The following is a 16,329-nucleotide window of genomic DNA, read 5'->3' on the forward strand; positions in this document are numbered from 1 at the left end:
ATAATTTGTTAAAATTAATCATAATTGTCTATAATGTTTAATTAGGCTAGTTAATCAATTAGAGGAGCATTATTGCAAAATTGGTTTTTAATCATTTAATTATTTACATTATGGCCACAATGGAATTAGCCAATTCATGATGGTTAAGGCAATAGGGGTCATTTTTGCAAAATTAGCCATCTAGTGGTTTTAATTAAGATGACCAAATCCATTGGCTCAAATTAATTAAGGCCATTAGTGTAATTTAACTTTGATGAGTTAATTATGCCAAATAGGGCCATAATTGAAAACAATCAAAGTGGATTTTAATCAATTAAGGTTGTATTTGCAAATTCGGTCTAGTTACATCATTGGTCGTCTTTTTAAATTAATTAAAAATGTTAATCATGTCCAAGTTACTATAATATGATCAATAATCGATATCTTAGCATTTCCATTTTTTATTTAGTCTACCCATTTTACCCCTTATGCACGTATATACATCTAATATACGCGAATATACATGTATGATATACGTACATAGGGGCACCCCTCTTTCTTTTTAAATCAAAGACCAGGCCCAGTCGGCTTAATGGACCAGACCCGGCCCAAGTCAAGTTTAAACAGGGCAAAACCCCTACTCCTCAGATTTCTTCATACCAAACGCCACCTTATACTCCCTCTCTCTCATCCCTTTCCCCTTTCCCCTAAAAACCTAAGGCGCCATCCTTCGTTTTCCCTCTCTCATGCCAGATATGGCAAAGATGTAGAGCTCTCAGACTTTTGACAGTCTTTGCATAACCCAAAGAGTGAAACAATTAATGTTTCAACATGATTTCACTCAAATTCGTCCCAAACGCGGTAATAAATCCCTCTTTTTACTCTTTTCTTTAGATTTCGAGTCAAACCTACTGCGATTTTATGCTGTTTTAATGTTGTATTGTTTTATTATTTTCATGATTTCTTATTGGCCCTTGGATGTTGACTCAGATCGACCCAAGATGGGAGGAATCTGGCCGTATATGTTGTTTTACTTTGAATCTCAGTCGTTAATTTCGTAAAGTGAATGTTTTTCTCCTAGAAATCTATTTGTACCACATCGTTAATTTTAGTCTTTTTTTTTTTCCATAGCTTTGGGGTTCTAATCCCTCACCATTTGACGAAGTTTTGGGACCGCCTAAAAAGCTAGAATTTTAAGTCCGACTTGAAATTTAAGCTCAATAGTATAATTTTAGACTTAAACTTTCTTTTAAGAGTTGAGTCTCTTAGTTTCTAAATTTTATTTACTCTATCTGCATTGTTGAGTTTGGGATTGGAAGCATCAAAGGCTCCAAATTCGATTCTTGACACGGTTGCACACAAAAAGGTAACATTTTATCTTGTTTTTGCTCTTTTAGTTTATATCTTTCTTAAGTATGATGTAGTGTGTTCAATTAATAGGTGTTTAGTTTAAAATATTAGTTGCTTAAGCATGATTATTGTCCTGGCATGTGTTTCAAGTTTATGGAAGATTAATATGGTTTATTCTAGACAGTACACTTGAATAGGACACTTGTTTTAGTTGTGTAAATTACCAATGGAATTCCACATTGTTTGAGTACTAACTTGGGTTGTGTAATCTGCGAATGAGGGTATTTTAACTTGACGGTCTCTTTTAAATGTTGCTTGAATCATAGCTCAATTACCTAATGTGAGTGATGCTTAACTGTGAGACCCAAAATAAATGACTTGACCTCTAATGGTACTGTTTAATCTTGTTTGAACCCTTTAATCACTGATGTTTGGATTACAAGACTTTACTGGTTTAAATTAGATGAAATTGTGGTAACTTTTATTTGAGGTGACTTAGAAGATTTGTTGGTTTATTGGTTCAAGTACACTGATTTGAGAATTTTAAACCTACTTTGATCTAAACATGCTTGCTCTCTTATCATGCTGATTGTATAGGTCATAGCTAGATTAAGTAAAGAGTTATAGTTGGTCCAAACAGGATTTAATGATGTCTAAACATGCTTATACAAGCCTTAAGATGTGATCAAGGTGCTTGAATGTGATTGAGTAAGGTCCAATTGCTTCTAAATGTGTGTAAATCTACCTGAGTGTACCTAAATCTGATAGATTCTATTGAAATGGCACAAGGATGGCCTTAATGCAATCTAGCGGTATATGATAAGCCTGAAACGGGTAAAGAGTCCCAGTTTGAACCATGTGAGTTTAAAGTAAAAAGATAGATTGATTCTCATCTTAAGCGGACTACGGATAATCTAAAAATGGTATTTCATTTGCTGAGTGTCCATAAGTAGAGAGGTAATATACAATTACCATGAAAGAATGGGTGAACTTCAGAAGAAGGTATCTGGATCTTGAGTTTGAGGTCTGTGTGTCCATAAGGGTCCTGCTTTTGTGCATCTTTCCTGACCTAGATAGTCAAGTATGTCCAGAACCTTTTTTTTTTTTTTTTTTTTTTTTTTTAGAAATGACATTTGACATTTATTTTAGTTATGATGAAATACAAAATGAAACTGGACACATACCCTTAGCTTAACTGGTCTTGAAGAATAGTATGCATGATCATCTAAATTTCTTGAGTGAAGGAAGTCTTGAAATGGTTCAGGGATTGTAGGCTAATAGTAAGATAATTGAAGAGTCCATCTGCATTAATGTTTTTGATAAGCACTTAGTTGGGAATGATTAAATGATAAGAATCTTGTGTAATCATGTGGACTTGTGAAGCATACTAAAGATCACATGGCATGTGGAGGAGCCTTTTTAAAGGTGCCTTAGGGGAGGATCAAGGGGAACCAAATACCACTTAGTTCATAATATTTGTCCTCCAAATAAGAGGCACCATGGCACTTCTATGAGCCTATGGGGTGTATGTTTGCTACATAAGTGCATTGTGATCTCATAAATTCCATCATTTGACACAGGGGAGTAAGGACTAAGGCCAAATCTTTGTTTAAGTTGTTTCCCTTTAGCTAAAAGCAAATGGTGAAACTGTGAATGTGTAATTGAGGGATTCTGTGCAAAGGGAGAAGAGTTTTGACTAAACATTGAGACTTGAATACTAATATCTATTTTGGATGAAATACTAAACCATGAAAGCCATTTAGACTGCCTAAATGGCTAGTGTGACACCTTTCTTTTAGGTAGCCTGCTGAGATTGAAATGCATGATTGTTCTTTTCTTCTTTTGTCATCTTACTCAAGTCATAGCCTCTGTGAAATCTTCATACCTTTCTTGTGCATCTTTATTACTGAACCTGAATGAGACCTATCTTTGCCACCTCTATGCTATTTCTGACTATTAGAGTTTAATGAAATCCTATTTTTGATGCCACTTCTTTTGCATAAAACTGCAATCTGTGCATCTGCATCTGGTATCTTAGAACTTGCTTCCTTCTGATGTTGACTGAGTCTTTGATTTGAGGACACAACTATGCCATCAACTTTCTTTTAAAGATCTGCTTAGATTAAATGTTTTGAGGAATCACTATTAGGAACTAAGATTTGATCCAAGATTGTTTGACTGATTTCTTACATGACATGCCTCTGTAATCCCCTCTCTTGAAGGTTTTGAGTGTACATACATGTAGGAATTAACATTGGTTCTAATCAGTAGGTACTATTGTCATATGTTGGATTTGTAAAAGAAATATGAGTTAAACCATTTAGTCCAAATGTATTCTTTAAGCTACAAGACCCTTCCAAGACTCTTCTCTGAAATGAATTAGTGCAATGTTCCAAGTGGGAACCTGCCTGCTATGTCCATTCTTCAATTGTCTTTGTCTTTGATCTAAAATCTAATGACTTGCTTACACAGTTTTTGACTATTTGGCTTCCTGCACCTCTGAGAATGTCTTGCCTACATGATAAATTACCATTGCTTGACCATCTAGTTGTATGCATCTCTGGGACTGGGTTGAGTAGAGTTTATGACATGGCATGACCCGTGGAGAGTTTAGACCTACTGGTGATAATTCTGTGAAGTTAAAAGGACTTGAGTGGCCTACTAATGACAAGCTGACCCATGCTATGACTCTGAATAAATTAATGAGACTTATGGGGCTTAGACATGGTTATGGCCCTAACTTAAATGATCCTGCCTGTTTATATGTACATGATTCTGTCTGTTTATCTGTCTATTAGTTGTTTTCTATGGATTGCTGTGTCCTGCAATGATTAGTTGGAATCAAGTAGGCCTGATTTTGTATGTTCATTCATACCATGCCTATTTGTTTCAGTTCTGTTTGATTATGCTACATCTGTGCAAGTCAATTTGCTTAGGATCATACCATGCCTACTTGTTTCAGTTTTACCTTGGTTATACTACATCTATGCTGCAATATGCTCCTGTTCATATCATGCCTATTTTCTTCAGTTTTGCCTTTAGTTATGCTACATCCATGTTGCAATCTGCTTCTGCCCATACTATGCCTATTTGTTTCAGTTTTGCCCTTGGCTATACTATATTTGTGTGTGTCAATTCCCTCCCATCATACATTGCCTATTTGTTCCAGTTTGCCTCTGGTTATACTATGTCCATACGTATCAATCTATACAATACCTATATATGATTGTGGAATTCTATTATTTCTCCTATGGCTGTACTGGTTGGGAGGATGAGGTAATTTTGGGGTCGGGTCTTAGCCTTCCCCTGATGTCCTGCCATGCCTGAGGTTCATGAAACCTCTTGGATCTTGTGCGGCATCAGGAATACGGATGGTGATGGCCTCCCCCCCCCCCTTTTATTGTCTATATACCTACTAGTGGAGCCCAATAGCATATATACAAACACTTTAACTGCATGACTTGTGAATGAATTTGATATATATATATATATGTATATATATATATGTGTGTGTGTGTGTGTGTGTGATGAGTTCAGTAGATTGAAACTAACCGGGTCCCTCTTCTCTTTTCTCCCTCCACTGCATGGGCCACTTGGGCCGATCAAGCCAACATGTTGGGCCAAGGCCCAACAGGCAATTCTTTCGCATCATCGAGTCCGAGAAGAATAAAAAAGGGAAGCTAACATATGTATTAAACGCGTAGAAAGCCCAACCATGGGTGAAAATGGCCAACTAGGGGTTTGGTACGCCCCTAGCCTTCCCTTTCCTTTTTTAATTAGTTATTTATGTTTTCCTTTTATTTTGTAAAGTTGTTGTATTCATACTTGTAAGAATTTGTAAAACTCTATTATAGTGGAATCTTTATGATTACGAACTAGCCATCTTAGGACAACGGTGCCTACGCCGTTTAGTTCGACTTTAGGTCCCTAAAAACAATTTTCAAAACCCGAACTTAGTGTAGTAGTTTTCTCAAACGAAATGACAAGCTAATTAAACTTTCTTGACACAAGTTAAAAGGATAAGAAAAGGGGAATTTTGATAACACTACAATATTTTTGAAAAAAGCCAAAATCAAAGGATATTTTCTTTTATGAAAGCAAAACTAATCCTTTTTTCCGAATCCAAATAAATAAATGAAACGTTTTGTACCAAGTCCCAAATAACAAGAGAATTTAAAAGTTTTTGGGCCAAAAGCCCACTGATCCTTCTTTCAGAAAAAATGATTGAGACAAAAACGGGCTAGGCCCAACTAGATTTCAAAAAAGGCAAAATCTGGGCTGAGCCCGAAAAGTTAGAAATCCTTATTTTTATAAATCATATTGCTCTTAAAAGCCCAATGTTAAAACAAGGTTTTATACATTCATCCATGGAACCCGTATAATAAAAACAAGTCCATTTTTAAACCAAGTATTTGTGAATAGTAAAATGTTCGTATCGAGTTTTAGAATGAGGTGTTCTAACGTGATATACGGCTTGACCCGAAACTAAGTATGAGGATTAAGCATGAACAAAAAAAAAGGACATATACTTATCAAAAAAATTAAGGCATTTTATAAACCAAAATACATTTTTCTTAAAAGGAGGTTATTCTTATCCGGATGGTATAAATCCGAAACTTAAATACCCTATATATAAAGGGGATATATTCAAATTTTTTTCCAAAAAATGATATGCAAATGACAAGATTTTTACAGGAATAAACACTAAATAAACAGTTCATGCAAACACTCATACATTGAAATTCAAAGGTCAACCGTATAGTACGAATCCTTAATACTAGGGTGCCTAACACCTTCCCGGGGGGATCACGTAACCCTTACCTAGAACTTTAGATTACGAAGGCTTTTCACTGTATATGAATAAATCTTTCAAACTGGTTTTTCTAATTTTCTAAAAATTAGGTGGCGACTCTTTTTAAAACAAAGTCCGAAAGAGCACCAACAAGTTCAAAGTAGCTCTCCGAGCGCTAACCTCGCCCGCTAAATGCGAACCGCTACAGATGGCGAATCTGCTGGGGACTAGTTCTAATCATAAGGATTCCAATATAATATCAGTATACGTGCTTTAACTGTTTATGTGTTTACTTTTCTGCAATTATTAACTGTCAAATCATGCATATCATAACTCCGCCACTTCTGGCATTTATTTTACACTTTGTTCCAAGGGAGACTTCGTGGAGCACGCGGTCGTTCCTTCAGTATAAAACCAAAATATTTCTTTTGGAATCATTATGAGGTGGGGTTGGTTCGCGGTCGTCCAACAGCTCTAACGATTCAGCCCTAGTCGTCCGCTCGGGTTCCCGGTCTTTTGTAAAAGGCCCACTCTAGTGAAAACTAAGATAGAGCTAAGACAAATCCCTACTGAACTAGAGCATGTATCCTTAGAAGAGCCTTGGGTATCTCAGACCTACCTAAGGCTCATTAAGAGAGACTACCTTGTGTTCGGACGGTCTATGACCCGAAAAACACCGCATTTCATTTATGTGCTATGTGGAAGCATGTTGGTGCCTATGTGATGAACCATTGATCCTATGGGGATGGGGGAAATCTTAACTGTGTTTTATTTTGTAGATGGAATGCAGAATCCATTTCGACATAGTTACCGAGGCTCCAGACTTATTGAGAGCTTGGTGGGAATGGTTAGGTGATGCTCATCGAAGGACAATTAGCTGCACTCTAGGTCATCTACCCTCTATCATGACAATGAAGGGTCACTCGGAGCTAATAGAGGTATTAAGTATTGGGACGAAAAAGAAATTTTGTTCCGTTTTGGTAATATTGAGATTACTCCGACCCTAGAGGCAATTAGGGATGTCATAGACAACAATGGAACCTGTCTAAGCAGGCGACACAGGCCAAATCACAATCTGTCATTCCCACAAAGGCCCACCGTCAGCCAAATCCTGAAGTTTCTTTCCTTAAATGAGGCTCCCTGGGCACAAAGATCCACTGTAGCCTTTAGAGATCTATACTAGAGGTTCGGGGATGTCACCGGATATACTCTATATTAGAGGGAGTTCAAGAGTAGAGAAGAATGGGAAGCTGTTAGACCTTTGGCGTTTGCCATAGCCTTACTAGCACTATGGTATTCCCGAAGGATGAGTCACTAGACATAGACACTCGAGTGATCTACTTGGCCCATGCTATCTTCTACGACATAACTAGGGATCAGGAAACCAAGTATTTCGACCTGGCACCCATCATTCTGGCAGATATTTTCCGGGCTTTAGACAAATGCCGGAGTCATTTCTGATACTTCCAAGGATGTAATATGCTGCTGCAGTGGTGGATTATCAAACACCTCAACATGGCCAAAGAGGTTCAGGGTTGGAGTCGATAGAACATGATAGACCGCCTCGTAAATTACTGTCCAACTCTCGGATTTGTGTCCAAAGCTGGTTGGGCTAATTTCTTCGCTGAGTTGACTAAAGATAGGAGCCAGTGGATGTTCCCTGACTGAACATCTGAAACCATAGTAGTTCGGGGCAAAAATTGCCCATTTGTGCCATTAGTTGGGTTCTGGAATTTGTCCTTATTATCCATCTTGGGTTTTAAGGCAATTTGGTAGAAGGCAAGTGATACCCTAAATAGGGAACCTCAAATAATTTATTATCGATCATACCGAACAGAAAATTAAGAATGCTGGTACAATCCGCAGGGAGTGGAATGGTCGTGTGAGTTGGGGTCCAGATACTTTAGCTCCAGACAGGTTCAGAGCAGGGTGTGACCCAAGGTATCATGAGTGGTTATAGGGAAACTTAGCCCGTGCATCCGTCCCAGGGCCCACACTTCATCATGATGCCCGAGAAGAGGAACGTTTGAAAGAATGTTTGGAAAGCACAGATGAGCACTTGGCCAAGATTTTGGAAGAAACAGACCCGGTGATAGTCAGAATGGAGCTGTATCAGACACGCCTTCGTATTCAGACCACCCTTCGGAGGGTCAAGAAGGCCAAGACAAGCCAAGCCTCGACATCAGCCGCTGGAGGAGGACCCTGCTGATTTATTGCTTTATTATAAGCCCCATGTCGGCTTCATCATCTTTGTAATCCCTTCGGGGAAGATATTTTTATTATTTATTAACTAATAATGATTTTCGGGGCAATAGTTCATCTTAACAAATGACACTTGCATGTTTCAAACGATTAAGAAAGCCTTAGCTCAAAAAGCCCTTAGGAACACGAGTAGTATAAATATTTGCAAATTACGTGATTGCTTGCTACGTGCTTCACATGCTTACTTGCTATGTGCTTCACATGCTTACTTGCTACCTGTGTTATCATATATTAAAGCTTGAGTACAATTGGTCTGATGATCTAAACCGCATAACCAAAAGAAAAACCATGAGACTTAAAACTTACACGAATTTATCTCCACTAAAGGTTGACTTAATCAAGGAGAGCAGGACGCGCGGACTTTAGGAGAGACAGCTGAGAAGCTGCGGGATAAGGTGCTACAAATAGAAAAGCATCTCCAGGAAATAGGAAAGAAAATTGAGGAGGTAGACAGGTTGCTGGATATGGTTGGGAATCCGTCAGAAGGCATACTCCAAGAGCAATACTATGGGAATGTTCCGGAAGAAGTGAGAGAATTGGTGCTGAATTATATACCCTTAGAGAGAAGGCCTGTGACACCTAGAAAAGGGACTCCAGAAGGAGTGAATGAAGACTAAGGGGCTAGGTTAGAACCGTGGGTGATGGAATCAGACCCACAAGAAGAGTCGGAACCTCAACAGGAAGCCACCGAACCCATTGAGGAGGAGGAACCCATAGAAGAGGAAAAGCCAGAAAAGGAAGAAGAAAAGCCTCAAGATATGGAGAAAGAAGAATTGGAGCCTATCGATGTAGATGTCGAGGAAGAAGAGGAAGTATTTGAGATATTTCCTGAGTTTCAAGAAGAAGAGAATGATATGAATGATGAATCTGACTATTATGGCCTAACCAACGAGGATCTGACTTCTATGCACCCTCATCCGTGCTAGTACCTGCGACCTCCACTATGGCGTCAGAGAATTTTAGGAGAGCAGACCCTCCCGAACCTACTTGGTGGGGTATAACCTTCAAAGTCTATTCGTCCCCATTCAGAGTATCCCCTCGACCCGTCACCTATAAGGATGTGTTCGAGAGGATGATAGCTATGGGAATGTCTTGCACCACTAGGGCCAGGTTGCCACCACTCGAGTTGGTGTATGCCTACAAAAGGTGCCCATTTCACTGCAATCATGGGGGTTATACCTTGAACGAGTGCCTAGGATTAAGAAAGAGAATTTGCAGCTTGATCAATGGTAGGATCGTCGGGACTTTATGGGGACCACACACCCTACTAGTCCATGACCCTATTGTCCCAGGAGAAGGGGTCACCGCTGAAACCTAGATTTGGCGATATGATTTCATGGTCTTCGAGGAATCGTACGCCCGCATCTTCTCAACTCTGGCTACCTTAAAGAAGATCAGACCCATAGAACCTGTCCACTAGCCCACGCCATGAGGGCCCAACAAGAATAAATTTTGCTTGTACCATACTGGAGCTATGGGACATGACGTTGAAGAATGCTATGTATTCAAGCTCGAGGTCGAGCATATGATTAAGACATAAAGAGATTTTGGTCATCCTCCCATCACAGTACTGAGAAGAAAGGAAAGATGAGAGAGCAAGTTCGTAAAGACAGCGACTAGCAGAGCTATATTTTTTGATAGATATTAGGTGTCCCGCACCGTTGCACATAAAAGTTGCCCCCCACCCCCTCCATAAATATGTAAGGAAGTGCGCCGACCTGATGTCCCTAGGAGGGATACGCGGGAAGCTCTGGTCGGGGCTGGTATGGGAATGTCTTTAGTTAGGGTTAGCCCAAAGGATATCTAGGAAAAAGTAAATATCCTTCTTTTGTAAAACGAACTACGATAGGGCCTGATTTTCCCTGGTGGGATACGTAGGCAGTCTGCGTAAGACTCGGCCCCTATATAATATAAATTATAATTCCCCCCTATTTGTTTTAGTTTTTGTAACATGTTGAAGGGTTGCAATAATAAGTTAACCATAAAGCCCATTGAACCAAGATCCACTCAAACATAAAAGGCCCATAACGCCTGAACCTTTAGAACAAAGGATCAAAAAATATTCAAGCTTTAATATATGACTTTATATGCTACGTGCGCTCCTAAATACCGATATGTGATATCTTGCTTTTATATTTATATCCAAGTAACTAACTTTGCCTACCGTTGAGTTATTATTATCTTATAGAATAAGGCCGATTAGTGTAGTACCACTAGCTGGCATACTTCACGAGATCTAAAGCCGCGTTAGCATCCCTCTCAGACAAAAGAAAAGAAAAAATGACTGGTACACCGGATAGTAGTGGAAATGAGCTCGTTCTCCGCAAGGGAGATACCTAAGACCCACAGGAAGTACCGTCTCAAGAAGATGTGATCGCGACATTATTGATTGCCATCACGGCCCTCCAAGAAAAGGTGGCTAGGAATGAGGCAGCCAATGCTGAAAAAGGCGCCCCAACTGGAGAAAAAAGGCCTCCTCCTCCTTTCCCATCACTAAGCTCCCCAATACCCGATCACTTTCCTATATACCCACCAGGAACCATCCCACCTCCATTAAATCCAACTGACCCGAATCACGTTGGTACTTCTTGCCGCACTCCACCACCAACAAAATACACCCAAATCCCAGGGACCACTCACTCGGTCCTTTCTTACCAGGTTCCCCAGCCAGTATTCATCAACCCGGCAAACCAAGTACGTGTTCTAGCCCCACCAACTGGGCAAACCACCACTGCCCCGCTTAACCATCCCACTCACCAAGTATCCTTCTTCACTCCCAACATCCCAAATGAATCCTCTCCAGGGCATAAAGAGCTAGACCATTACGAGGAAATGGAGAAGGCCTAGAGGGCCTGTTATACCCCGTATTTTATACACTGAGTTTCGCCGTAAGATAGCCGACGTGAAGTTAGTAAGTGAGGTTGTTGTCAAGGTTATAAGAGATTCTGCATGATTGTTCCACGTATGCGGGAGTTTAAGTTATGTACAACAAGCACCGAAAAGATTGGAGGCTGAATGAACCAAAGAAAACTGAGTATGACAGCTGAGCAACTCGACGGCTGCAAGTCCACGGACCGTCGACATGCACCGTCGAACAGCTCTCTGAGAATTAGGGGCTACCGCCATTCGACGATTTTGAGTCAATGGATCATCGACTGGTCGACTGACCGTCGACCCTGCCGTCAAATTTCAGGAGGTGGGAAATTTTCTCTCTCCTATAAATAAAAAGGGCCACGACTTGGATCATTATTTTACACCAAAATTAGAATTCTCTAGACTCTTCAAGATCTCTCTACCCTCTCTACCTAGCCACACACATCCTAAGCTAAATCAAGTGAGAATCAAGCTTTAAAAACCCTAAGTTAGCTCATAGATGGTGATGGTCCTTGCCTTTAGTTAATGTTGTGATAGTTTTGGTTGCAAACAAGGTTGGGTGAGTTAGGGTTCTTCAAGATTAACGTCTGTTCTCTTTTTATTCCTTATATTAAGTTGATTTGGATATTAGTAAGTCATAAAGGTGAAGAAAATTGTGGTAGGAAAAGTTATGAGACATTGTGTTGTAGTTGTTGATTATGAATGGAATTTGGAAGGAAGTTTTGGATTGTTTGAGGTGTAAATTGTATATAATTTCTTAACTATGGAATTGTTGACATTATTGTTCGTATTGTGGATGTTGTTATTGTTGTTTGGGAGTTGTTTTGGAATTTGGTGGAAGTCGATAAAATAGGAGAAGTGCTGGCCAAATTTCCCTAGCTCGTTAGTTACTCTAGTTTGAACTTATGAGTGTTTCTAAGACTTAACTTTAGTATGAGAACCTTCGTATGAATCCTCTTGAATGTAGATTTGCGAGCTTGAGAGGAGAACGTTAAGTAGTTAAGGAGACGTAAAAGTATGTTAAGGCTAACTCTTTCTTTCTTAAGGCATGATTCCTTTGTTGTAAACCTACACATGATATCCATAATATCCCTATTCCTAAAAATGCTAGAAGCTCATGATTCTCAAGGTTCTTATGATATTATTAATGAATGTTCTTCATGATGATGATGATTCCATTTCTAGAGATACTAAAGCTTATAGTTCTTGATGTTCTTATAATAATATTGAGCTTGTTCCATGACTATTGATTTTATCCATTGTTGTTGATCTCATCTTATGGTAGTTGTTCTTTCAAGGTGATATATAGCGATGATGATGATTCCATAATAGAAATTGGAGGTTTACCGACCTTACGTCACTACGATAGATTATAGCTTTTATTTGGGATCTCATGCATGCTTTATATATATGTATGTATTTTCTCACACTGCGCCACCCTATGATCGGCCGGGCAAGCATGTAGATGCGCACACCACTGCAGTGGGCAGGTGTCACAACCCATTTTAGGACCATGCGGGCACCTACCTTTCCCACCTCGATAGGCGAACCCTCTCATTTCTATCAAACATCGATTGAGCAATAAATCGTTTAAAGCATTAGATATTTAGAAAATACAGCGGAACTCCATAATATAATCAATAAATAATCCATGTGATTACAATAATACATGATTTGAGACTCGATACAATTTCCCATAACCTGGTCTAGACTAGTACAAGAGCGACTAATGATTTCAGATTACCACACATTCTAAGACTCAATCTCCATCCCGAAATGAATTGGGAGGAGGTCTTCTAGATAGGCACCGTGTATTTCCACATATGCTTCGATCAATCACCTGAAATGATCTACACCCAAAAAAGGTGTAGCAAGTGCAATGTCAGTACAAACCACGCGTACTGAGTAAGCATCATAGGCCGACAATGATTAGTAACATATATCAGTAATAGAATTCATGGATAAACATGATAACAACCCAATCAAATCATACGGCTATGTACCACACACTGTATATCAATACCCTTAAGCATTAATTTCACTCTAATAATTCACCAGTCAAGCTCACAATGATATCGGAACTCACATAACCTTAAATCGATTGTTTCATTTTATTAGTCAACTTATCATTAAGACACTCATTATCCTACATCACATAAAGACCAACACATATACCTGATCTTACGGACGGTCTATAGGATACCTCAACAAGTTCAATCAATAAATCTTGATCCAAGTACACGTCATTTCCTAAGTAAAGCATCTAATCCCAAATGTGCCAAGTTTGAATAAATCAATAGAAATCCAATCATCACAAGTAAACACCAAATCATCTCAAACAAGCCATAATGCAATGCCATGCAATGCAAGATGTATGGATGCAACGCCATGCCATGCACATGAGGTGTACACATGCACTCCGGACGAAAATATTGACATCTCGGTAGCACAACCCAATGTGACTCGCGAAGTCTGAGTGCCACCCATCCTGGATATTTGCCAAACAAGCACACGGGACCCTGGCTAATTACTCACAGGGGGAGTCCACCGGCACCACCCTGAGGGATCCGCGGAGTCCATGCACTAGCAGCTATTTCGGGATAATATCAGAATCGGCCATGCAACAACGATGCCCGAATAGACTATCGGACATCGGTCTCCTCACAATCACTCAAAAGAGTCTGTCAACTATAAGTTTCACAAATCAACGATTCTGGAATTGAACCTCGGACATCGGCCTCCTCACAATCACTCAAGTAAAAGAGTTTATCAAGTATTGGTTTCATATAAACAACGATTTCGAAATGGATCTTCGGACATTGGCCTTTTCACAATTACTCAAGTAAAAGAGTTTATCGAATATCGGTTTCGCTATATCAACTATACCGAATCATCACCGGGTATCAGCCATGCGTGATAAATATGAGAGACTGTGTGCAATGTATATGTCAATCACCAATAGTCGAGTTCAATATCACAAATAACACAACGGTATGCCAACAACGTATCACATCACAATACCAACAGTGGAGTTTAATATCACAAATACCACAATGGGTATGCCACCAACGTATCACATCACAATACCAACAGTGGGTATGCCAACATATATTAACAACTCAAGTACCAATAGTGGGCACGCCAACAATATATCCAAGTACAAATACAAACAACGGGTATGTCAACCCTATCCGAATCCGAATAATAAGTAGAATTCAATATCTACCAACTACACATGGCATCAAGCCAACACAATTGATAATCAAACACACATAACAGGGTGGCTAGTCCCACACACAAAGGTCAATTTACATTATTACCACTTCCTTAAATCAGCCTATTAGCTTAGAATAAGTAATCTCACCTTACACTCACAATCATTCATCATAACTCCGTTTTAGAACTCAATCACAATCGTTGGTGTATTTTAGCCTCCCATCTATCAACTAGGTTCACTAGTAATGGCATAACACAAAAATCACATATTACGGGAATTTCTCATCATTAGACACAACAATAGGTTTCACCCACTACTTCCAAGTCACATATATCCACCGATATTAACGAAAAATCACATCAAACAACCTAAGGAATCTACAGGCCACAAGTCCGAACAGACAAATCACACAACATTACCATCCTAAGATTCCATCCCAAATCTCTAATTCCTATACATGCATTCTCCGTTCCTTCTAATACACGAATATATGAAACTAACCGAAGTCTACCTAAAGGGAAGCCATAACCCACCTAGCAGCCGAACAGGTGCCACGAACCCACACGTTGCCTTGTCTTTCAAAGCGTCTCCAAATAACCAAAATCTATCACGTATGAGTTATATGTAAGAAACCATGAATAATGATACCTATATTGGCTACATTCTATTCGGGTCAAATTCCAACCCTTAATTTAGGAAAAACAGGTCTCAAGGGCAAAACGGAAATTTTATGATCAAATTACCAAATTCAATACCAAAAGGGAAAAACTTATTCATTTAATCATAGGAATACTTAATTAATTATTAAAATCATCATTGTTAAGAAAGCCCCCAAATTTGGGTCTAAGAACCCTAACTTTGATTCAAGAATTTCAACTCTAGAATGAAATATTATTGATTAAAAAGCCTAGATATATCATTATCTAGCATAAATAGTAACATTAACATCATTTATTCACAATCTAGGAAGCCAATTCATTTTGTAGAACTCTTTCATGAAAACCCCCAATTTTGGGTTGAAGAACCCTAGGTTTTGCATAGAGATTTTTTTGGAAGAGGAAGGGTTTTACAAAACCAAAATGATGGATCAATTAATGGGAACTATTAAGCATGAGATTTAGACCTTACCCATAGGAACAATCTTGAGAAATAACCAAGAATCCATTCATCCCCAAGCTTCCAAGAGAGAAGGTATCCTAAATGAGGTCCAAATCCGACATAGTCACGGTTCTTCCTCAATTTTCATGCCAAGATTATATCAAAATGCTGATTGGATGGCACCATTGGATTCCTCATGAAATATCCTTGAACTTTGCCTTTTAAATCGCCTTATTTGGACTTAAAATGAGGGAGATATGAGGTTTTTATATTGGGCAACCACTACCGCCTCGGCCGTCAAACCGCTGCAGGGGTCCTAAGGTCTCGGTAGCGGTGCTGCCCCAACAGTAAAGGGTCCGCTGTAGCGGTCACCAGACACTAGATGCCCCGATTTTTCGATTTTTGCCCCGGAACTCCGAAAACTCATCCGTAACCCGATTTTGACAAACCAAATATGTAGATATAGGTAAAAATGCTCTACAAACTCATTCGCACACTCGAAATTCCCAACGGAGATACCTTTGACTAAGTCAACTCCCAAGCGGCCAAAAACCAACTTTCCAACCCGATTTTCGATACTCATCCGAGGTCCGATTTCAACAAATGAAATATGCATCCACATGTAAAAACACGCTATGAACGCAGTCGTGACCTCAGATTTCCCAACGGATATACCGTTGACAAAGTAAACTCCCAAACCTCAATTACCATTCCCAAACCAAGTCCCAAAATGCACCCGAGTGCATTGGGAGCCGAA

At 39.3% G+C, this 16,329-nt stretch overlaps 1 long non-coding RNA gene across 1 annotated transcript; it reads left to right on the top strand.

The window, feature by feature from the left end:
- The first annotated feature begins 611 nt into the window (after positions 1-611).
- On the top strand, positions 612-5,205 carry LOC132056863 (uncharacterized). Its single transcript, XR_009414990.1, has 2 exons — positions 612-840; positions 1,299-5,205. It is a non-coding gene; the product is annotated as an uncharacterized LOC132056863 (long non-coding RNA).
- The last annotated feature ends 11,124 nt before the right edge of the window (positions 5,206-16,329 follow it).

The sequence above is a fragment of the Lycium ferocissimum genome, chromosome 5, assembly GCF_029784015.1.
Source record: "Lycium ferocissimum isolate CSIRO_LF1 chromosome 5, AGI_CSIRO_Lferr_CH_V1, whole genome shotgun sequence".
Lineage (NCBI taxonomy): Eukaryota > Viridiplantae > Streptophyta > Magnoliopsida > Solanales > Solanaceae > Lycium > Lycium ferocissimum.